Genomic DNA, 25,877 nt, shown 5'->3' on the forward strand with positions numbered 1-25,877 from the left:
CCCTGAACAGAGAAAACATTTTTATTAACTTGAAATGGGAAAAAACTACAGCGGCCCCTAGCACGTACAAACTCCAAAACACTTGCAAAATCCAAAACACTTGCAAAATCCAAAACACTTGCAAACTAAAAAACACATGCAAATTCCAAAACACAACGGAAGTGCTCCAGGACGCTAGGGGCGGTGTTGAGCTCGATTTGCAAAATAAACGGCAAGTTTGTCTGTATGGGACAGTCTAGTCTCCGTCACGCTTCCCAGGTTGCCTAGCAACCATGATACTAACCGCTGGAAACGTGTCATACAACTTGGTTTGACAGAAATGAGGGAGAACATATTTTGTTCATTTGTTTGTTTGTTTCTACAAGAGCTCTGTGTGATTTGATAAGTATCTGAGGTAAAACATGATTTTTGGGCTTAATTTCTGTACTGAACAGTCATTTAAGATTAGTTAGTAAATAACAATTAGCTTTTTTTTTTTTTTTTTTCTGTCTGTCCCGTTTGGCTCTTTTGCCATCAGAATTGTTGTCTAAAGGCAAAGAAAGATGCCCAATGGATTTACTTTACCAAATTGACCATCCCAGCCTTGCCATAATGGTCCATTTGATTCACCTTTTATTGTTTATTTTATTTTCACTTACTGAATATGGGACAGACTTGACTGGGGGAAAGAAGGGGAGAAAGAAAGAGGGAAAGAGAAACAGCTGAGAAGAGGGACGGGGGAGAAGGGCAAAAACCAAAAACCAACAGAATGAGCAGAAAGAAAAAGAAAAAAAATGCACATATCAATCACCTGGATCACCTGCTGAAAAAGAAAAAAGAAAACAAGCAGAAGAGAACAAGAGTAATAGAATAAACAACATCACAATGATATATGGGAATATGACAGTAAATACTAAATATTAAACATTATTGTGCAGCACATAAGATCAACAGAACACCGTGTGCTTTGAGGTAGGAGCCAAAAAGGGTGTAGTTTGTGGGTGTGATCACCCGTGTGTACACCTGTGAGCATGGACGCGTTTGTTTTTTGTTTTTTAAAAGGTTCCTTCATGTAATGATCTGCTAGAGGGTGTGGGGGGGCCACAGCCCCGTCCTCCAGGGCATGAAGCAGGTATGGAGGAGATCAAAACTCCAGACATCCAGAGGCCCCCAGAACACAAGAGACCAAGGAAGACCAACAGAGGGGCAGCCGCGCCACTGTCCCAGAAAGAGCTGAGGAGAGTCCCAGATGAGGGCTCACTCAGCAGCCGCGGAGCAGAAGCCAGGGGGAGTTGCAGTGACGCGCCCGTGAGCTCCGCCGGCAGCCAGCCGTGCCTGAGTGACCGAGCCCCAGGCCGAGAGGCCGGGGGCACCCCACCTCCGAAGTGGCCCGAGCAAGCCCCAGGCTCCAGGCCCCGATAAGCGGCCGCCAAGGAGTGAGCCAGTGTGTACCTGGACGCCCATCCCCGGACACAAAGAACCACCAACGCACCGATGTCTGAGGGAGTCCGCCACTGGCAGGGGAAGTGGTGGTAGGGGGAGATAGGCCTCCATACCTTGGAGGGCCTAAGATGTCCCCAGAGAGGTGGCGCCTGACACCCAACCTGACATATAGACACAGAAATACAGGCACACACATATACAAACATCCATTCCCACCCTCATGCTCTCATATACACTTACTCCACACTCAACCAACGTGGAGACAGACATAAAGAGACACTGTACACACGATCACACTCCCCAAGCGTACTCTAAGCCCCGGGTCTAGGTACCCTTGCCCCTGGAGGGGGGGAACTGCACCCAGACCCAGGTGGTGTTACCCTTTTCCCTGCGGTGGGGGGAGGCAGACCGCCCCGACTCCGCAGCAGGGAGGCCCCACACTCCAGACCGCAGTCGGACGGCCAACTCCTCCTCCTAGCCCCCCCGCTCCAGCAGGTCGCAGAGAATGGGGGTGAGAGAAGACTCCAAACCTCCCTCCACCCGCTCATTGTAGTGTTGATGCATGTGTGTTCTAAGGTGCATTTAAAACCCAGGAGGGCATGGAGCTACCTGCCAGAGAGCAGCAGGTAAGCGCATGGTCCCTCCTGCTGGCCCTCAATGTCTACGTGTATTTAACATTGAGAGGTGGGCAACGACGCCAGGGGTGGGGTGTACACCCTGATGGTACTTTGGATTCCGTGTATCGTGCCCACCCCCAAGATCCTATATGTATGTGTAATGAGAGTGTGAGTAATGTGAATGTCTAAGTTGTGGGATAAAATTGAGGCAGAGGCAGCCAGAAGGGGACGGGGGGGGGGTGGCCTCCTCTGCACCCTGGTGACATACCCCTACTCCAAGGTCCTGCATGTGTGGGTGGTTGTGGTGGAGCGGGAAGAAGGAGGCAGCTGGAGATGGGGAGGGAAGGAAGGGAGGGGCAAGTGACCCCTCCCTGGGGCCAGCTCCCCCGCTGACCCCAGTAGGCACCCCCATACTCCGCGACCCACCAGGGAAAGGGGGCCCAGGCCCATCCAGACCGGGGCCCAGCGCAGCAGCGCCTCCCGGCCCCACAGAGCCCAGGACAGTCCACCCAACCCCACCACAGAGAAAACTGCACCCACCCCACCATCCACTCTTCTTCCAGACTACATAAGACAATAAACACCCAGGCTGAGATCTTCCTCCACCTCTCCTGTATCTCCCCCTCCTGTAGAGAGAGCCCCTGAGGAGAGGAAAGCTCCTGCAAGATGTGACAATCTTCCCCACCAGTTGAAGAGCCCCCCAGGTGGCTCGATGCACCGGCGGCACCCTGCTCCAGGGCTGGGCCCCCATGCACCCACCCGCCCACAACCCCGGCAACACACCAACCAGGACCCAAGCCCCCGAGGCCCGGCCCGGGCCCCAGCCCAGAGACGGAGCGCCCCCAGAACCTCACGCCCATCCTGGACCCACCCAGGGGCAGCCAGGCTACCAGGTCAGTAACCCACGTCCGTCAGCACAGACCCTCCCCTAGTCCCGCTGCACGCAGCCGCGAGGAAACAGTCACCTGAGAGCCAACAGAGCCCCTAACCGGACATGACCGCTACCCCGGGTTGAGCCCCCCAAGGAAAATGCCTCCGGGGAACCCCCCGACGCCCTAAGCCTGTCCCTACCCCCACACCAATCACAACAGTGAAGGCGGGACCAAACTATGACCCCCCACCCCCACTAGGTGATGGAGCTGATCAAAGGAGCCCAGAGCAATTAATCTGATGTGGTGGCAGAGGCTGTATCAAGACTAATGTAATCTAATAGATAATTTCTATATTGGTTAGAATTAAGATTATTTTTATTTTTCCAGTTCATGAGGACTGTTTTCTTGGCTATGCATAGGGCAGTGAAAACCATATGGGCGATATTCTTTTCTGAAGTGACATTATCTAAGCTGCCCAACAAACACACTAGGGGGGAAGTTGGAATGTTACATTTCAGACACTTCGATAAGTCTTCACATATCTCGCGCCAAAACTTCTGAACTGGTGGACAGAACCAAAGAGCGTGGATATAATTGTCCGGTGAATTGGTTTGGCAGTGTGAGCAGTTGTTGGTAGACGTAAAGCCCATCTTGAACATCCGATGACCTGTATAGTGCACTCTATGTAATATTTTGTATTGAATTAATTGAAGACTGGGATTTCTAATTAGATGAAAGGTTTTTAAGCAAATCTGAGACCAGAAGTTTAGGTCTAAGTTAACTGATAAATCCGCTTCCCATTTTGCAATAGGAAGTGATATTGATTCATCTGTTTTAGAAAGCATTCTGTATATTTTGGAAAGTAATTTGGGGGTTTTAAGAGTAAGAAATTGAACCACACTTGGTGGTGTTTGTAGTTCAACTTGACCCGGTTTAAATTTCTTTTTTACTATGGATTTAATTTGTTGATATTCTAAAAATCTTTTCTTGTTGATCCCATATTGTGTAACTAGTCTGTCAAATGAAATAAATTCTGTTCCTTCTAGTATATGTTCTAAATATTTGATTCCTTTACCACTCCAATCTGAAAAGTTTATCATATTATTGTTTTGTAATATGTCAGGGTTGTTCCAGATAGGTGTACGTTTGCATGGGATTAATGAAGACGCTGTCAATTTTAGAAACTCCCACCATGCTGTCAGAGAAGCGCTGATGTTGATGCTTTTAAAGCATTCATGTCGTTGGATGTTTGAGCTGATAAATGGTAGGTCTGAGATCTCTAGATTATTGCAAAGTGCTTGTTCAGCCAAAACCCCTGAACAGAGAAAACATTTTTATCAACTTGAAATGGGAAAAAACTACGGCGGCCCCTAGCACGTACAAACTCCAAAACACTTGCAAACTCCAAAACACTTGCAAAATCCAAAACACTTGCAAACTAAAAAACACATGCAAATTCCAAAACACAACGGAAGTGCTCCAGGACGCTAGGGGCGGTGTTGAGCTCGATTTGCAAAATAAACGGCAAGTTTGTCTGTATGGGACAGTCTAGTCTCCGTCACGCTTCCCAGGTTGCCTAGCAACCATGATACTAACCGCTGGAAACGTGTCATACAACTTGGTTTGACAGAAATGAGGGAGAACATATTTTGTTCATTTGTTTGTTTGTTTCTACAAGAGCTCTGTGTGATTTGATAAGTATCTGAGGTAAAACATGATTTTTGGGCTTAATTTCTGTACTGAACAGTCATTTAAGATTAGTTAGTAAATAACAATTAGCTAATGTTGTTCATGAGACTAAAGTCATCTCACTTTGGTAATGTAAATATAATATGGCCAATATTATAGTTATTATATTAGTCATTATTAGCTATTACAGCAGTGAACATGGAATACTGAGCCTCAGTACAGATTCAAGTTGCAGCTATTTATATGTCTTATCATCTTAAATCTTCACTCAAAGACAAGTATCTTTGACAGTGCATATATAGGTGTATCATATATAAGAGACAAATCTTTTTCCTTCATTATGTTGGCATTACTAAATTTGGCTCATTGCTTACATATATTTATAAAAAGAAAATGTACAAGCTGTGATAACTGTTTCTGATAGAATGAAGAGTAGACTGATATATGAAATATTCCTTTATTGGGTGAGAAAATCAGACCATGTCATAACTGCTTTAAGTCATACAGAATAGATATCAGAGCCTTAAACAGGCTGACTTCTGCTAAATGGGTCAAACTGGGCAGAAAGTATACAAACACATAACATCCTTATAGAATATGATGTAACACTATAGATCAACTTACCTCAGAATATATAAAGCACATAAACAATTACAGCAATATGATGCAACAAACACAGCAGTGCTACTAATCCAAAATACTCAAAGCTTCATAGAACTGGAACAAACATTTATTTTTAGTTCCATTCTGCTGCTGATACATACTTTAGGTTTCTGAACATTAAACTTGTTGCTGCCTTTCATAGTGTGTAACTTGAAGGCCTTGAGTACTTTCTCCCACACTGAAAACACTGGGAGGATACAATTATTTGAAAATTACCTAATAAAACTGATTCAGGACAGACAATTACTTATAACTTTCCTAGCAGTCCTTCACAACCAGGGAACAGTCTGTCTATTCTCTCCATCTGTCAGCTGCTGCTGGCTCTTCCTCCTCCTCTTCCTCACACACTGCTGAGTTTGTCCTGGTGGATCATCAGGGGTGCAAAGCCTCACAGATGATGTGCAGCAGTGGGTCCCTCAGTCTGTCCTCACTCTGGACACTTGCAGTTGTCACACATGGAAATCAAATGTGTGATAAGCTGCAGGATTCAAACACAAGTGTAACTTATTAATACATGTTCATACTTTTATTACACAATCAGAGAGAAAGAAACAGAGAGAGAGTGCAGGACAGACAGGTGACAGTCTCAGGTGTATACACTGCTACAATACAGCACAAAAGAAGGAGGATTTAGTGTTTGTGTTATTACGAAACAAGAAGAGTTCCCAGATGGTACAGTGGACACATGTGTGACTGCTGTGATTAAAGCATCTTTCTTTCAGCTTAACGAGTGAACCGTCAGCTCGTTCAAACACACGTTAAAGTCCGTTTGGCTCGACACCACCGAACAATACAACATAGCTAACACTAACAGTGCAGTGAATCCTGCTTGTGCCATGATATTCAGGACTGCAAACCGAGCAGCATCACTGACTTTCGTTTTTGTGGATATATGACTGACTTTAATTATCCATAAAATCATCACATTCTCTGTAAGATTAAAGTCAACTATTGAACGGCGTATATTTTGAAGTAAAGGCTTTAAAACCAAGTTAGTACAGACATCGCTAATGTCACATAACTTTCCGACATGTGGCCAACAGTACTGTTTTAATGTTCATCATTATAAAAACATTTGCGCATAAATAAGTGACATAATATTCAGTACTTACTTCTGAAAGTTTACTCATCGGCGGCTCTGCTTCCGCCGTTTATTTTGGCAAAATTATCCACACCACCGCCGCGCTATGAAGTCTGGGATATGTTGGGCCATGAAGGCTACACTGACTCATCCTTAAAATTCAGGGAAATTAAGGACACATTTGAGGGCCACATTTCGAGCAGCCTTTGAATTGGGACAGCCTTCGTCGTGTCGCTGTGACGTAATCGGCCTTAAAATGTGGCCTTTAAGGCTGCAGACCCTGAATTGGGATACAGCCCAAATCCGGTCATTGGTACTTCCTGGCTTGTGTAGTTACTAGGTAACAAAAGCTCAACACTGCCCCTAGCGTCCTGGAGCACTTCCGTTGTGTTTTGGAATTTGCATGTGTTTTGGAGTTTGCAAGTGTTTTGGAGTTTGCAAGTGTTTTGGATTTTGCATGTGTTTTGGAGTTTGCAAGTGTTTTGGAGTTTGCATGTGTTTTGGATTTTGCATGTGTTTTGGAGTATGCAAGTGTTTTGGAGTTTGTAAGTGTTTTGGAGTTTGCAAGTGTTTTGGAGTTTGCAAGTGTTTTGGAGTTTGCAAGTGTTTTGGATTTTGCATGTGTTTTGGAGTATGCAAGTGTTTTGGAGTTTGCAAGTGTTTTGGATTTTGCATGTGTTTTGGAGTTTGCAAGTGTTTTGGAGTTTGCAAGTGTTTTGGAGTTTGCAAGTGTTTTGGAGTTTGTACGTGCTGCACCTAGACCCAGGAGATGTAACCCTTTTCTCTGGGGTGGAGGCAAGCGGACCACCTTCTTATCTGCAGTAGCAGGGAGGCCTCGCATCCCAGACCCCAATCTGACGGCCAGCACCTCCTCCCAGCCCTAGCCCTGATGGCTAACACAACCGGGGTGAAGACCCCAAACCTCCCTCCGCCCGCTCATATGTAGTGTTGCTGTTCTAAAGTGCATTTAAAACACAGGAGAGCATGGTTCCTGCTTCCTGTCAGAGAGCAGCACGGCTCCTCCCGAAAACCCTTAATGTCTAAATGCATTTAAAATTGAGGGTAGGGCACCAGCGCCATCCTCTGGATGCTGTAAAACGTGCCCACCCCCAAGGCCCTATATGTATGTGTTATGTGAGAGTGTGAGTAATGTGGATGTCTAGGTTGCAGAATAAAATTGAGGCACAGGCAGAAGGGGACAGAGGGGGAGTGGCTCCCCTGCACCCTGGTGACATACCTGCACCCCAAACCCTGTGTGTGTGGGTGGGTGTGGTAGAGCAGGAATAGGGAGGTTTAGTCTTAATCGAAGTAATATCAGCCGCGACAGTCTGCAGCGTACTTCCAATTTTTAATACTTCAGTCAGCACATTGTCTGCATATGGAGATTCCTGGCCTCGCTGTTCCGCTTGGCCTTGTTGTTCACTACCATCTTGCAAGCCACTGCGGGTGCCGGGTTTCTCCCTATTTTGCTTCGGAGCCATAGCTGTCTCGAGCTACTTCTCTTTATAAAGATGACAGCAGCACCTTGTACGGCTTGCGTTGAAAGAAAAAAGATCCAAGTACAAGGTCAGGTTACACCAATTAATCTAGAAATGCCTAAAAACACACAAGGATGTCGCTCATCTCTTAAAATGTGAAGGTTAGTGCACTAAATGCAACACAGGGTATATGTGTCAGTCATGTGATCAGGTCTTACCAGGTTGTGAGGCCAGAGTGCAGTGTAGGTTTTCACATATATAGTCATACTTGTTTGCAGGTTTTTAATGACAAACGCAGAGCCCATCAGCAGGACAAATTGAAGGCTCACAGTGATGAGTCACACTAGGTGGCCAACGGCTAGGGTGGAGTCCTGCTAATGGTTGGTGCCAGAAGGCCAGCAACAGCGTCAAAGGAAAAATAGGAGGATAAAGTAAGACATCTGGTAGTCTGGCAGGAGCTGAGGACAGCAACCCTCAAATGACTTGGCAGGAGGCTACCAAGAAGAGGGGAAGATCCATGGGCTCAGGCAACACATAACTTTGGCTTGGACACTTCAAAGTCTTCATTTTGCTTTCCTTAAGCCATTCAATGGTGGACTTGCTGTTGTTTTTTGGATCATTGTCCTGCTGCAGAACCAAATGCGCTTCAGCTGGAGATCACAAGCAGATGGTGAGACATTCTCCTTCAGGAAGTTTTAGCAGACGGCAGAATTCATGGTTCCATTTACCACAGCAAGTGTTCCAAGTCCTGAGGAGGCAGAACACCCCCAGACCATCACACTACCATCAACGTATTTTACTGCAAGTATGATGTTCCTTTTCTGAAATGCTACGTTACTTTTAAGTCAGATATAATGGGACACACACCTTCTAAAAAATTAAACTTTTAACTTGTCAGTTGAGTATTTTTTTTTCAAGATAGTTTCTGGCAAAAGTGTTCCTTTTGCTCAGCAGTGGTTTTTGTCTTGGAAATCTATCATGCAGGCCATTTTTTTGACCAGTCTTTTTCTTATGATAGAGTCAAGAACACTGACCTTAACTGAGGCAAGTGAGGCCTGCAGGTTTTTGGATGTTGTTCTGGGGCGTTTTGTGACCTCTTAGATCAGGGGTGCCCAATCCCAGTCCTCGAGAGCTACTGTCCTGCAGTTTTTAGATGCATCCCTACTCCCAACACAGCTGAATCAAATAGTTGGATTACTTCTTCGGCATGCCATCAAGTCTGGCAAAGGCCTGATAACGAAGCATTCATTTGATTCAGGTGTGCTGGAACAAGGACGCATCTAAAAGCTGCAGAGCAGTAGCTCTCGAGGACTGGGATTGGGCACCCCTGTCTTAGATGAAGTGTCTCTGCACTAGGGCTGGGCGATATGACCCAAAATTCATATCTCGATATTTTTTAGCTGGATGGTGATATAAGATATATATCTCGATATTTTTTTTAAAGCCATAAGTTAAGAACAAAAAGAGAGTTCTTAGTCACACTGTGTCCCAGATGTCACACGGGCACTTTTATTTACATACAGCATAGATGTACATGAAGAAATTACTCAAAAATAAATTATCAGCATTTATTAAATAATCATGGTCCATAAATAAAAGAAAACAATGTTGTTTTTGTGCATAACAAAAAGCTCACAATTGTGCAGTCAAAATGTAAACTAATAGACGCTGAGCATAATAACAAAGAGACAGATTTCACAGCTGCACCACGTCTCTGAACAGGTGCCATTTGTGGTCCTTATACACACACAGTACGGTAATATTACGTTGAAGCACAGTACATATCACTCCGCGAGGCTCCTCCTCAGTAGCCACAATCCTCCAACAATCCATCAAGCGGTGCAGCTCCGTAGCTTAGCAAAGTCATATTAAAACATTTTTTGACAGATTGCTGAGCGCTGTGTACCACATAAAATCGGTTCGCGGTCAGTAAGCACAACCAGAATTCATACATAAGGCGCACTGTCGATTTTTGAGAAAATGAAAGGATTTTAGGCCGTGCACCCCTTCCGGGCTGCATGTCGTTAGCGCGGTTAGCTCGTTAACACGTTGACACCGTCCAGCCCCACGCACGGGGCGATCCGCGGTAACTCGCTTTCATCTTGTCATTGCCTGCAGGTGAAGCTATGGGGGAGGGGGGGGGTTGTGTTCAGTGAAGGAGAGGCGAGGCCGAGTAACGTTGCGTAGAGACAAAAGTGGACGAAAGAGAGGCAAACCTGCGGCTCCACAAGTATAATTATAACGTAACATAGACTACATCGATATAAACGATATTGTCACATCTTATATCTCGTATGAAAATATATCGATATTTTTAAAAAACTCGATATATCGCCCAGCCCTACTCTGCACTCTTGGGATAATCACTTTTTTCACACTGAATTTTTTTCTTGTTAAGCATAAACACCTTTATATACAGAATATACAGTCTCTGGAAGGATTAGCACAGCAGTCTCTGAATAAGATGACCGAGTAAGAACAAACAGATATTGAAACAGACAATTCAGTAACATCGTGAATTTTCATGAATGTCTTTGAAGGCAATGCAAAAAACAGCTTTGGACGGCTGGGAAATGTGCAGCTGAGTTTTCTTCTGGACCGACTCATAAACCGAGAGCATTGTTATTTTTTTTTTTAACTCAGAAAGACCAGACGTTTAGAAGTCAGAGCTGATTAGCTCTGAGATTTGCAACTCTGAGTTTCCCATTCCAGAACAGACAATCAGAGTAAGTTCAACTCTGAGTGTTCAACCAGAGCTAAGTGCATGTGTGAGTAGGATTTACCATGGCAACAAGTAAATAAAAAGCAGAGCCTCCGTGTTAATCCAGTGGACTGAGGGATATGAATCCATGTCAGTGCTGACCAATGTTCCCTCTAAGCTGCGCACATGCGCAATTGCACACTGCTGGCACGGTCTCTGCGCACAGAAAATCTGCGTTGCGCACAAAAACAAAATCTAACCTGAATCGAAATTAACATTAATACTTTAACAATTCTGTTTTGCAGTGTTAGTCAGTAAGTGACTGGCTGCTCCTGTATGGGATTAGAATGATGCCACCTTATCCCATAGTCCAGCCAATCATGCGATTCACATTCGTATATACGCAGCTAATCAACGTCGTTGACAGGCTGTGACAGCGTCCTTATGTGCCGACGCCGGTGTTTTAGCTAGCAAAGCGGCTGATGTGGAGTGAAGCCACGTTAATGACAACGTGTACAACCATTGGAGATGTGAGCAGGACAGACGGAACAATTGACGGAAAAAGTGTGGACTTTATACCAGTTTTTAAATTGTGTTGATAGGCCACGTAAAACCAGAGCTATGATAAAAATATCTGCAATGTTTGGTTTTCTTCCTGAATACTGTCGTTGTTTATATTTACTGCAGGAAGAAACGGTAAAAACGGGGTTTTATAAGGAAAACGCTCAAAAGCCTGTGAGCAAAAACAAAACCAAAATACCCCCCACCCTTTCCTATTGGTGGAAAAATGCACCATGTCGACCAATCAAAAAATGAGATGGCAACATGGCATTTAGTTATTTAGGAAGGGGGGGAAGTTTTAGGAGTGACAGTGGTGTTTTGAGATGTGAGAGATTTTGCGCAAATCCTGTGTAGTTAGTGTGTAGTGTAGTCAATAGTTTTGTTGTGTGTGTCAGAACAATGAGGCGACTGCTGAATGTTACAGGTGTTACAGGAGTGATACATCTCCTGTTGTCAGGCCTGCAGGTATCAGGCTGTTGTTCTACTTTATCTCATAGTGGACAGAAATTATTTTTTTATTTTTTAGAGTGGCACAAATAAATTGTGTGGCATCAAATTTGATGCAGAACAGCTGAATGTCTTGAAAATAGTTTGAAATGTTTATTTAAAAAAAACGCCTTGGCTGCATTTTTAGGTAAACAGTAGCTAAAAACTTTGTAGTTTGCAAAACTCAGTTAGATCCAATTAGAGGGAACATTGGTGCTGACCACCATATTTATCATTAAACACACGAGGGGAGAAAAGCGTGATTTAAATCAGCTTAGGTCTAGCTTTTAATAAATAATTATCTGACACCCAAAGTTTTAATTTGATGTAAAATGAATAGAAGTCAATTACTGTATATAGTAACTATTAAGTCTAATATATATACCCTAGTAAGCTATAGTACTTTTTCCTTTGGGAAGGTACCATCTGTGCAGTCTGCAATTTTGTTGAAGAAAGATGTTGAATCTATTTAATATTTCTTGAAAAATAATTGATTTCTGTGCATTTTTTTTCACACTGCATCAAATTAAGGTTGATTACGTCGATTAAGCATCATGAGGTGGAGCGTGAGGGGTGGTTCCCTATTTTTTATTTATTTTTGTTGTTGCTGGGAGTTGGAACCCTATTAGTTAGGTTGCTTAATATTTACGCTAAGTACTCTTTAAAATACCAGAATAGGGAGGATGGTGTAGGTTTAAGTTTATTAGATTGATCAGTATTGCTGAACTATGAAATTTTTTTTTTTTGCATACAGGTATAACAGAATAGCTTTAGTGTAGTTGTTGTTTTAAACTTGAGTATGAACTTATACAAAATGCAGCAAGATATTTAAAAAACAGTTTTGTTGATTAAAAAACACTATATCGGATTCATATCGGTATCGGCAGATATCCAAATTTAGGATATCGGTATCGGTATCGGACATAAAAAAGTGGTATCGTGCCATCTCTAGTGGACATAGCCAAAAAATATGTGTGAAACTCTGCACACAAGTTTCAAGTTAGAAGTACGAATTTTGACCACAATTTGAGCCCATAGAGATCTGTGTGTTTACAGTATGTGTGTGTGTGTGTGTGTGTGTAATGTGGATAGCAGCATGCATGCTGAGTTTTTTCAAATGTCACCTTAAATTGATTTTTAAAACCAGATGTCACAAATGTCAAGTGGATTGACTGTGAATCAGAGGAATGCCACACACTCATATGATTGCAATTTGTCAATCACCACATAGGCCTGACCTGGAGCCTGTTCTCTGGAGTGTTGATGTAACCCATCATTTTGAAGCCTCGTGTTTTTGTATTTCTGGATTACGGTATCTAGCTTTTGGTTTTGGAGCGGATATCCCATATGGAAAAGAAATAGGAAAAACTTATAAAAGACTTGCATCAGCTTTAGCTTGCTTCGTATAGTGAATCATATAAGGCTTATATGATTTACACATGAAAGTGGCAATTTTCTCATTACTTTCGTATATTTTTTTTAGGAAGTATCCAAAACATCCAAGTTTCATTTATATAATTTTTCAAGGGATCTTATATCTCACTCTTGTATGCTTTTCATACAAGTTTCACACAAGACAGATACAAACTTTATAAGATTTATATATACCGTATTTCCCGGACTACAAAGCGCACCTGAATATTAGCCGCACAAGCTAAAATCAGGGGAAAATCCTGTTTTGTACATACATTAGCCGCACCTGACCAAAAGCCGCAGGTGTTTCAATGTTGACTTATCATATGTAAGAGAATGTGCACAAAGGGAATTGTCAGGAAAGAGATGGCTGTTTGGAGACACACCCCTTTTATTAATATTTTGAAAAACAAGTTATGGGTACATATTTGCATAACTTTTTAGGTATATATACAAGTAGCGGTAATTACAAGTACGAAACATGTACTGTGCTTCATAAATGAGTAACAAATGTAGTACATAACAATAACCTACAGCACACCAGAAAAATAGATTCGGACTACCTTTTAGGCTCAGGTGCAGTGACACAGCTTTAACAAGAAGAAAGGTCAGTCATTCACCACCATCTTTCTCTTCTTCCTGCACACTGAAACCACCAAAGTCCTCTTCTCCAGTGTCGGATACGAACAGGCTCAGGATGGCTACGTCATCCACTCTCAGCTTCTTTCCTTTGTTGTCACTTTTAAAACCAAAGAAATCCTCGTTGTCAGTGTCAGAGTTGAACACCCTCTGAAGGGCCGTGGCGGTGTCCTCCTCTCCATCATGCAGCAGTCCAGCCCTTCGAAATCCGTTGGTGATCATGGATGTTTTCACACTTTTCCACGCTGTCAGATTCCACCGGTGGAGTTGAGCATAACTTGCTTTTTGCAAGTTATGCTCATCATCCACGCCGCTCATCATCCACGCCTCCTGCTGAACGCATAGCGCTACTTTGAAGTTTGTTTTTCGCGCTACTTGTACGGCACTATGTTGCCTGGCGGATGGACATGTGACCAACATACCACTCTTTAACCCCGATACTGTGTGTCTGATCACATGCCCTTCCACCAGGCAACGTAGTGCCGTACAACAGCGGAACAAACAAAACAAATCGTCTTACGATATGTCAAAAATCATGGACAATCCATAGAAAAGCCGCACCTGACTAAAAGCCGCAGGGTTCAAAGCTTGTGCAAAAAGTAGCGGCTTATAGCCCGACAATTACGGTATATCTTTTCCATATGGGATGACCATAACTAAACATATCTACTGATAAAACTAAGCTGCTAACTCTTCAGTGTTGATTAGTACCAAAAGCTGAAGATCATTTTCTGAATCTAAAATGATTCTGTAATGAAACACACTGAAATTAGTCATGGTTTTTTGGGTACATGTCATCATTTATCTTCTAAATGGGACTATAATTTACAAAATGAATGTCACACTGTTTAATAATTGCTGGGATATCTTCCAGACCACAGGTTCTCTCACCTTGACCGTGAGTTGGATAAGTGGATAAGGATAAGTATCAGGCTGGATCAGGCACGTGCAGAGGGGGGGGGGGGGGGGCTAGAGGGGCTTGAGCACCCGCCCCTTTCCTGATGGGTGCCCAAGGTGCCCTTTTGTTGAGGCAACTTTTTAAAAAAAGATTTTTAAATTTTTTTTTTTTTAATGTGTGTGTGCGTGCAGAGTCTTGTCTGTGCCCCTCAACAATAATATTTAACTATTAATCACAGTTTTGCTAAATAAAAGGATCTGGCTTGCATCAGTCACATGATCAGATTTAACCAATGATCGCCCTTGACGGCAGAACGCGCTGGTTACGAGCCGGGAACGAGCTCACAAAGAGCACGCGCATTTTTTGCGGTCCGGAGCTGTAGGAGAAACACAAGTTAACTCAGAGACACAGACTGATGCGACAAAACCAGTAAGTAGGTGTACAGCGCACACTGTAGTGTATAGCACCCAGGAGTATCAGCTTATTACGTACACGTTGGTAAGCTGTCTTGTTGCAACTGACGAACTGAAACAAACGAGCGTGCTGTGTGTGCAACAGCGTGACAAACATTACCTGTCCTTTTATTAACTGCACAAGTAGTGCTGGTCATAGCTGCTGGCTACCTGTGTAAGGCTGTCATGGGTCTGTAGCTCTGTCACCGTTTTAGGGAACATATTTAGTTTTAAAGTATTTAGAAACATATTTAGTTTTAAAGCAAGTTACAGGGCTTTTCCTGCCTTTCTGGAGGGATTATATTTCACTAAAAAACGATCTAATATGCATGTCCACATAATTATGCATTATTATAATTATAATATATTAAAACACACTGTATTTTAAAGAACATACATTAAGAAGCAGATTATATTAGATTTATATTTTAAATAAGACAAAATTTGGATTTTACAGCAGTAAAATGATTGTATCTCTACAGTTTAAAAATGTAATAAGCTTTGCCCCTGCACAGAGTGGATAGTGAAACAAATGGAATCATCATAATGACATTATTTCATATTTATTACTTCCCCCTCCTCATTGCTTTATTATTGTAGCTCTAGTAATAAATAATAATAAAAAAAAAGATTCTGGATCAGCACCATGATGCCCATAGTATATACAGTATTCTGAAGAAGGTCTAAAATGTCACTGTGTGTGCATGTGTGTGTTTTATTTAGCTGGATTTAAAAAAATATTACTCATGATATACAGTGGGGCAAAAAAGTATTTAGTCAGCCACCGATTGTGCAAGTTCCCCCACTTAAAATGATGACAGAGGTCAGTAATTTGCACCAGAGGTACACTTCAACTGTGAGAGACAGAATGTGAAAAAAAAAATCCATGAATTCACATGGTAGGATTTGTAAAGAATTTATTCGTAAATCAGGGTGGAAAATAAGTATTTGGTCACCTCAAACAAGGAAAATCTCTGGCTCTCACAGACCTGTAACGTCTTCTGTAAGAAGCTATTCTGTCCCCCACTCGTTACCTGTATGAATGGCACCTGTTTGAACTCATCATCTGTATAAAAGACACCTGTCCACAGCCTCAAACAGTCAGACTCCAAACTCCGCCATGGCCAAGACCAAAGAGCTTTTGAAGGACACCAGGAAAAGTATTGTAGACCTGCACCAGACTGGGAAGAGTGAATCTACAATAGGCAAGCAGCTTGGTGTGAAAAAATCAACTGTGGGAGCAATCATCAGAAAATGGAAGACATACAAGACCACTGATAATCTCCCTCCATCTGGGGCTCCACGCAAGATCTCACCCCGTGGGGTCAAAATGATCATGAGAACGGTGAGCAAAGATCCCAGAACCACACGGGGGGACCTGGTGAATGACCTGCAGAGAGCTGGGACCAAAGTAACAAAGGTCACCATCAGTAACACACTACAACGGCAGGGAATCAAATCCCGCAGTGCCAGACGTGTTCCGCTGCTGAAGCCAGTGCATGTCCAGGCCCGTCTGAAGTTTGCCAGAGAGCACATGGATGATACAGCAGAGGATTGGGAGAATGTCATGTGGTCAGATGAAACCAAAGTAGAACTTTTTGGTATAAACTCAACTCGTCGTGTTTGGAGGAAGAAGAATACTGAGTTGCATCCCAAGAACACCATACCTACTGTGAAGCATGGGGGTGGAAACATCATGCTATGGGGCTGTTTTTCTGCCAAGGGGACAGGACGACTGATCCGTGTTAAGGACAGAATGAATGGGGCCATGTATCGTGAGATTTTGAGCCAAAACCTCCTTCCATCAGTGAGAACTTTGAAGATGAAACGAGGCTGGGTCTTCCAACATGACAATGATCCAAAACACACCGCCCGGGCAACAAAGGAGTGGCTCCGTAAGAAGCATTTGAAAGTCCTGGAGTGGCCTAGCCAGTCTCCAGACCTCAACCCCATAGAAAATCTGTGGCGGGAGTTGAAAGTCCGTGTTGCTCGGCGACAGCCCCAGAACATCACTGCTCTCGAGAAGATCTGCATGGAGGAATGGGCCAAAATACCAGCTACTGTGTGTGCAAACCTGGTAAAGACCTATAGTAAACGTTTGACCTCTGTTATTGCCAACAAAGGTTATGTTACAAAGTATTGAGTTGTATTTTTGTTATTGACCAAATACTTATTTTCCACCCTGATTTACGAATAAATTCTTTACAAATCCTACCATGTGGATTCATGGATTTTTTTTTTCACATTCTGTCTCTCACAGTTGAAGTGTACCTCTGGTGCAAATTACTGACCTCTGTCATCATTTTAGGTGGGGGAACTTGCACAATCGGTGGCTGACTAAATACTTTTTTGCCCCACTGTAACATTGCCCAGACATGCCTGGTAAGGACATGAGGAGGAAACAGTAGGAGCTGTGTGAGGCTACTAAAGGCAGGGCTATGACATTTTTCTGTCATCATTTAGATTAAGTGCAAGAGTTGTTAGGTGTGGATAATTAGATTATAGTTTATTGCAATAGCAAGTTGTGCCTTGTTCTCAGATAGACAGCAAGTGGAGAGTGATATATGAAATGATGGGATGGAAGGAAGAAGAGAAGCAAAGAGTGAATCACAGGCAGAGCCTAAATTATTTCTCACAGTTTTTTGTTGCCTTATGGTTCCAAGTGCTGTCACCAATCTTTGCATTTTGTTATTATCTCATGACACTTGTTTAATCAGCTACCATCTCTCCTATGAACTTTTTAATGTCTACAGTCTCAGATCAACACAGCCCTGCCCTCCAGCACTATCCACAGCAACCCCTCAACAGCAACATTGTACCCATCAGGTAAAGCATCAGCTACGTTTGCTTTGCCTTGTTGCCCATATTAGATTCTTGATGAATGTGTGTTGTTGTTATTCAGCCTGGTTCAATGTGCCCCTTTTTAACTTTGAGCACCCGCCCCTTTAAACCTCTCTGCACAGCCCTGAGCTGGATTAAGAAAATGTATGGATCTGTGCGGCGGGGCATGGTTCATGGTCTGGCTGTGGGGAAGGCTGATACACCTGAGCTCATTCAGCTCATAAGTTGGTGCTGGCTCCAGTTGTAGTTGTTGTATTGTGTATTCAGCTGGGAGCTGAAAAGCTGCAAGCCTGTAGAAAGAACAACAACTGGAAGTAAAGTCTGTGTAGAGTGCAAATATGTGGTCGGGTCCATCTTTGATGCCACAATCTTTAATGAAGACTTAAAACTAGCCTCTGACATATTCTACACGCGGCTGTGGTCACTTAAAATCAACATCAGACAACTTAAGATGTTTTTTTGATAACAAAACTAAAAGTAGGATGAAATCACACTGTTAAATTGGATTTGTGTGTCGATACTTCCATATTATTAAGTTTCAGGTCAGGTGCTTTTATATTGTGATTTTCTTTAGAAAGGTAAGCATCACTCACAGCAAGAGAGCAATGAAAGGTCGCTGGATAAAAAGGAACAAAGTATTAAAAATCCTTCAAAAATGTATTTATGTGAATGCAGAAAAGATTAGACCTCAGAGATGAAAAGATTTTTGGTGAGAAAAACTGGATATGAGTTTTTTATTTAAAAGGGTCAAACTAAGCGAGAAAGCAGAGGTAGAAACACAGGCAAGCAGGATATCAGCAAGTAACTTGATCTTTATACCAATTTAATTTCTTATGAATCAGTAAGTGATATATTATTTATTAAACAGACCAAAAAGCTCTGAATTCAAATTGGGAGATATGTGACTTCAGATTCAACAGTTTAAATGATGCTTCAGTTATTCAGCACACCGATAATAATGCGCTGAAACAATTTCTTAACAACTTTCCTCTTCTGCAAGTAATAACATGATCCTTAAAGTCTTTCTATTTGTATTTACATCAGACTTGCATGCAGACTAGGTCTACTTTTGAATTATTTTTTATATTTCACCATTATTAGTCAACAGGTGAAAGAATGAAAAGTTTAAAACGTTTATCAGAATCTAATAAAACACTCGATTATAATCCTTCAGATTCTGCTGAGTCTTAATTAATGACGTATGGTGGTCCTGAAAGGCCAACCAACAGCAGCTCAAGAAACGCCAACAAAAAGAAAAATGTTGAAAAAGCACAACGACACAACAGAGTTTTGTGTCGTTGTTTCCTATTGTTTCCCCAGAAATCTTCCGTTTTGTTTCATATTTTTTTCTCTTTTTTTTTTTTGCTGTTTTTTCCATTTTTACTGTGTTTTGTCTGATTTTGCAACATGTTTCTGTTTGCTTTTGTTTTTGTTAAGCCGCAGCACATTTGAAAAGAAAGATAAAGTATGTAGGCTGGAAAAAAAATTAGCTCCAAAAAGGCACAAACCAACTCACCATCTTTGTATCTCACTTATTTAAACCTCAGTGTTGCCAAGTTAGCTTTAATAACATTAAGACAACGTTTAAATTCATTTCAAACCAAAAACACACTCCAAACCAGAGTGATGTGACATCAAGTCCTTGAAACAGGTCAGTCAAGAAGAATTGTTTTCTCAGAGTTCATTCATATGAGCATGGTTTGAATATACCCATATGGAAAAGAAATAGGAAAAACGTATAAAAGACTTGCATCAGCTTTAGCTTGCTTCATATAGTGAATCATATAAGGCTTATATGATTTACTCATGAAAGTGGCCACTTTCTCATTACTTTCATATATTGTTTTAGGAAGTATCCAAAACATCCAAGTTTCATTTATATAATTTTTCAATGGCCTGCGTTTGTATAGCGCTTTTACTCAGTCCCTAAGGACCTCAAAACGCTTTACACTACATTCAGTCATTCACCCACACATTAGCAATGGCAAGCTACATTGTAGCCACAGCTGCCCTGGGGCGCACTGACAGAGGCGAGGCTGCCGGACACTGGCGCCACCGGGCTCTCTGACCACCACCAGTAGGCAACATGGGGTTAGTATCTTGCCCAAGGATATTTGGCACACAGCCAGGAGGCAGCCTGGGATCGAACCACCAACCTTCTGATTAGTGGCTGACCTGCTCTGCCACCTGAGCTACAGCCACCAAGGGATCTTATATCTGCTTTCACTCTTGTATGCTTTTCATACAAGTTTCACACAAGACAGATACAAACTTTATAAGATTTATATATATATATATATATATATATCTTTTCCATATGGGATACTGCTGGATTTGTTACCACCATCAGGCCATGTGCATAGAACCCAATGATGGTGACGGTACGTGAAACAATAAAAGGAAAGACTCTTACAAACTGCTGAAGGCAACAAACACAACTTTAGCTCCTGTGAGTTGTTCATGATGCCTAGATAAGATTGTAATGAGACTCATTAATAATCACTTACAGATCGGAGGTTGGGGTTGGAGGAATGTGAACCTTCATCAGTTTAAGCATGTAAACTTTCACGCTCTCTGTGATGTTCGTGGGCCACTTTTGGTGGAGAAAACGTGATGTTTCGACTTGTCTTGTGTTCATTTGTTTGGACACATCATGTCATGAACGCAGTCAGGGTTTATTCTGCACTGCTGTCATCTTAGGACTGACAAATCAGGGGGTGCAGTACGTTTATTATTGTAATTAAAAGGCTGATTTGTTGACTGTGTTGCTGCTCCAACCACGATTGATGACAATGTAAAAAACTTTTTATCTTTGTCCACAAAGATGGCTGATTGAAGCAAACTCATGTCTAAAACATCACAGTATAATGCAACAACTTTACCCAACTGCAGCTCGGCAAACAAGGGTCACTTTTGTCCACATATGTATGCTTAAAAGCCCTTCAAACTCATTCTGCTGGGAAACTTTCCCCCTAGAGGCTGTTAGTTTAAAGCCCTAAATGTAAAATATGAAAAAGTTGAGCACAAAAAAAAAATTCCACATTTTTCCAGCTTATGTATAAGTTACACTGCTGTCATACACTCTCGTCAGTCTTTTTTTCCGCTCTTTGAGGTCCTTCAAACTCATTCTGCTGGGGAAACTTTCCCCCTAGATTCTGTTAGTTTAAAGCCCTAAATGTAAAATATGAAAAAGTTGAGCACAAAAAAAAAATTCCACATTTTTCCAGCTTATGTATAAGTTACACTGCTGTCATACGCTCTCGTCAGTCTTTTTTTCCGCTCTTTGAGGTCCTTCAAACTCATTCTGCTGGGGAAACTTTCCCCCTAGATTCTGTTAGTTTAAAGCCCTAAATGTCAAATATGAAAAAGTTGAGCACTAAAATAAATTCCACATTTTTCCAGCTTCCAGTGGGGCGATCGTGGCTCAAGAGTTGGGAGTTCGCCTTGTAATCGGAAGGTTGCCGGTTCGAGCCCCGGCTTGGACAGTCTCGGTCGTTGTGTCCTTGGGCAAGACACTTCACCCGTTGCCTACTGGTGGTGGTCAGAGGGCCCGGTGGCGCCAGTGTCCGGCAGCCTCACCTCTGTCAGTGCGCCCCAGGGTGGCTGTGGCTACAATGTAGCTTGCCATCACCAGTGTGTGAATGTGTGTGTGAATGGGTGGATGACTGGATATGTAAAGCGCTTTGGGGTCCTTAGGGACTAGTAAAGCGCTATATAAATACACGCCATTTACCATTTATGTATAAGTTACACTGCTGTCATACGCTCTCGTCAGTCTTTTTTTCCTCTCTTTGAGGCCCCAATCATCAGTGACAGCAGTAATTCTTGGCTGCTTGACAGATGATGCAGCTCCTGTTCCATTTCTGTAGTTAAGACGTCAAAAGACAACTTTGATTATACGTTAACAAAAAAAAAAAAAAACACGAATCACAAGCTGTCAGAAACTTGTGAAGCTTACATTTGGCTGAGTCTAAGAGAAATTCTAGAAAGTGACCAATAAATGCAAGCAACCTATAATGCTATTCTCAGGACCAGATACCTCTATTCTTAAAACAATAATAAATATAGAAGATCAAACATATTCCTAAACATTGCCCTATACTTGGAAAAAGTAAGTGTTTATCAGCTGCTTCTTCTTCTTCTTACTGTTTAATAATAAGTTCTGACAATAAGATGTTTTTCACATTCAGCAACAGCAGGTTCCACAGGGCTTTAAATGAGGGCCACTGTTAAAATCTTGGATATATTAATATATGAGCAAACTGCACTACAAAGTAAAATATTAACTCCAAATATTTAGTCCAAATTGAAATATTAAGACCAAAATCTGACTTTTACATTTCTTTCATCCATCCATTTTCTAGTGTTTATTTGGGTCTGGGTTGCAGGGGCTGCAGTCTAAACTGGGATGCCCAGACCTCCTTCTCCTCAGGTGTTCCTGCGCCAGGTGACATATTTAATCTTTCCAGTGTCTCCTGGATCTGCCCGAGAGCCTCCTCATGGTAGGACATCCCAAAACTCCTCACTTAGGTGGCACCCAGGAGGCACCCTAGTATTGCCAGATCACCTCAACTGGCTCCTTTTGATGTGGAAGAGTAACACCTCCTCAAGCACATAGTGATCTAAAAACTGATCAACTGAATAAATGCTTGGTTTTCTGTTTGTTGATGGTTACATATATATGAAGAAGCAGCAGTAATCCGGTTGTTCAGTCTGACGTCACTAGCCGTGTCTGGACCTAAACTCCGCTGCAGGTTCATATATCAAACGATCACTATGGCATTACTGAGAGTTGAAAAACTGTCTAAAGTCTTTCATCTTTAATAAAATGATCTAGCTGGTATATAATGATGTGCTACGTGACCGCTAGCGACACAGCTATGTTAGCATAATATAAACAGCTAACTTTTTTTCCACTCGATAAAAGTTAACGTGTTCTCGGTGGTTAGGAACAAATGTAATCGCATGGCAGGATGCTGTAAAAGGACCAAACTTCAGCCAGGAGAACAACTGAGATAATCCGTCCACATATGAGGTTAGTCATTCATATACTGCTGCATGGGCTGGGCTGTAGTTACATCCTAAGGTTTTAAAAACTGAGCTTAAATAAATAGTTAGCGGTAATAAAAGCCGAGGGAGGTCAACAGTGATCACTGACTGCTTTAGGAGCTTTTTGAGATTAAATAGAAGAAAATACAAAACATTAAACATGTTAATAACACAAAAGCCATATTAAACGCAGACTACTTTAGGCCCGGAAGTAGGATTCCTCACGTCATCACTTAACAATCGGATTGTGTTGGTTTTCAAACGTAAAATTGAGCTAAATCCTCTTCTTCTCAGTTTCACTGTTGGTGTAGTTACTGCTTAGTAGACAGTGAAAGGGATTCATTTATCTGAGAATATTGACTGAAACCTCCCATTTAAGCTTGTCAGAGAGACTGATGTTGGTGTAACCCCAGCTAAATGAGACATGGGCGTGGGCACCACCACGAGCTCCTCCAACCATGTCCTCAGAGAGATCATAACGAACTAAGGAGGAGACTCACCTTGTTTAGTGTTGCTTCAGGGATCCTCAGAGAGGATTATCAACTGCATGACACCAGCAAAAGGTAACTTCAACAAGATCAGCATCGGCACAGGAGAAGGTCAGCTGCCAGTCGAGATGATCACGAGACTCAAAACAGCATCATAGAGGAGCAAATGGCTGATTTCAGAGGGAAGATTTGCTCTGCGGTGGAAGACAAACAGACACACGAGCAGACAGTCAATAAGAGGAAATAAATCAGAGCGAGACAGTTGCAGTCAGCAGGTGGAGTGATGGGGAGGAAACTAATGGTCAACTTCTCTCAGCTCAGTGTGTGTGTGTGTGTGTGTGTGTGTGTGTGTGTGTGTGTGTGTGTGTGTGTGTGTGTGTGTGTGTGTGTGTGTGTGACCCCTCAGGTCAGATCTATAATGGAAGATCCTCTCCTCCATCTCACTGCTCTGCCCTTTGCATTCCTACTGACACACATAAATACACCCCCACCTATTTTTTAACTGCACAGACACAGCCTGAGATTACAGCTACAGAGAAACACACAAATCTCTCATTTTATGTATAAAATCACATTAAATCCACATTGTGCATAGATATGCTTTTGAACATGGACAGTTCTACTTTATCCTTAATAGATATTTCTTAATGACATCTTTCCTGTCAGTGTAATTTATACAGCATGAAAGGAAAATATGGCATTCACACATCAATGTGAGCCACAGGCAGCCATGTTGTTTGTGCATAACTACATAGCCACACATTGAATGTATAAAATATAGCTACTGCAACAGGTTTAAGACACCAAATTTTAAAGCCTCAACATCACCATGATGGTCTTTGGATCTCAAAATGGTGCAGCATGCTAAATTATAAACCACAGCTTTAGTTAGCAAGTTGGACATAAGAGTGTACAACTGCAATGCACAAACACAGATATTAGCTATAATCTGTGTACTTGTTATGAATTGGAAAACTATGCACGGAGACCTGTTTTGAAGTGGTCTGTAGATATGTTTATTTCTGCTGTAAATGGGATATTTTAATATGGGAGTCGATGTGAATCGAGTCACTTTGGGAGACACCATCTGGTGGCCACTAGAGGAACTGCAGTCGCTGGCTTCATTTTTCGGCCTCAGGGATTGCCACCTCTATAGGCCACGAGCACAGGAGGTGTCATGGAAGGCAAAACTGAGAAAAATCTGTACATATTTATCAGAAAGTGTTGCTTTCAAATAAATAATAACAAATATTTAAAGTAACCAATGAAACAATCCAGAATTCTAAGGTAATGTAATGTCTGTCTGTTTTCATTTCCAAGGTGTAAAATAATGCAATTTGATCAAAGTTGTTTCTGTGTCTCCGGTCTTTACAAGATGTCTTGTGCTGACAGTGTGTTAGGCACCGGGTTATGAAATGAGTGAGACTTAGTATCTATTTTTATTTATTTATTTCAGCGACCATGTATAAAATGCATTAATCGCATAAAGGCAAGGCAAGGCAAGTTTATTTACATAGCACAATTCAACAACAAGGTGATTCAAAGTGCTTTACAGACAGTGTTGGGAAGGTTACTTTTAAAATGTATTCCGTTACAGAATACAGAATACATGCCCCAAAATGTATTCTGTAACGTATTCCGTTACGTTACTCAATGAGAGTAACGTATTCTGAATACTTTGGATTACTTAATATATTATCGTGCTTTTTACAACAACGTGAATGTACTATTGCTGTGTGATTTATTACTATTACTGAAGGTCCGCGACTCCGAACTGTAGTAAAGGGACCTCTGACTAATACGGCGGGGTCCCTGTCGGCTCATAGCCGAAAAATAGCTTTACTTTGTTGTGTGGGTCAATTTTTCTTGCGAGAGACAGAGAGAGGCGTTGAAAGACTGCTCCAACGGAACTTATTGTTTTCGGAGGAAAACACGAACACGGTGTACAGTCGAGTCTTAATAGCTTACTTACAGCTGGGCTCGTCAGGCACTCTTCTTGGCTGCAGTGGTTAATATTATATTTACATGCTTCCAGCTCCCGTTTTTCCTCGACGACAACTCATACCTTTCCACTCGCCTTTTTCTCCCTCCTCGCGCTCACAGACACATAACGTGTATGGCAGTGCATTCTCCCTGCAGCACGGACTATACTGCCCATGATGCTGCATTCTTTAGAGCTATGCTTGTAGCATTCTGCCTGTTAGCTTAGCACAACAACAACAACGAAAAGGCGCTCTCTCACCCAGGAAACACACAGTCGCAGAGAGAGAGAGAGAGAGCGTCGCCCTGTAACCATGGCAACCGTAACGCTGCCGCCTGGAACGAAAGAACGTAGCTGTCAAACAAAACCCAAACAGTCCTGACCCGCGACAAAATGAAACAGGAAAGTACCGCAGTGTAATCCATTTATTTCAACAAAGTAACTGTATTCTGAATACCACCTTTTTAAACGGTAACTGTAACGGAATACAGTTACTCATATTTTGTATTCTAAATACGTAACGGCGGTACATGTATTCCGTTACTC

At 42.2% G+C, this 25,877-nt stretch overlaps 1 long non-coding RNA gene across 2 annotated transcripts; it reads right to left on the minus strand.

Moving 5' to 3' along the window:
- LOC308392743 lies at positions 1 to 25,877 on the minus strand. 2 transcript variants are annotated; one of them, XR_013970860.1, is made up of 3 exons: positions 25,323 to 25,877; positions 23,363 to 23,544; positions 1 to 5,741 (listed from the first exon to the last, which is right to left on the minus strand). It is a non-coding gene; the product is annotated as an uncharacterized lncRNA (long non-coding RNA). The 2 variants fall into 2 exon arrangements; XR_013970861.1 differs by having other exon boundaries at positions 1 to 8,570.

The sequence above is a fragment of the Rhamphochromis sp. 'chilingali' genome, assembly GCF_963969265.1.
Source record: "Rhamphochromis sp. 'chilingali' genome assembly, chromosome: 2".
Taxonomy (NCBI): domain Eukaryota; kingdom Metazoa; phylum Chordata; class Actinopteri; order Cichliformes; family Cichlidae; genus Rhamphochromis; species Rhamphochromis sp. 'chilingali'.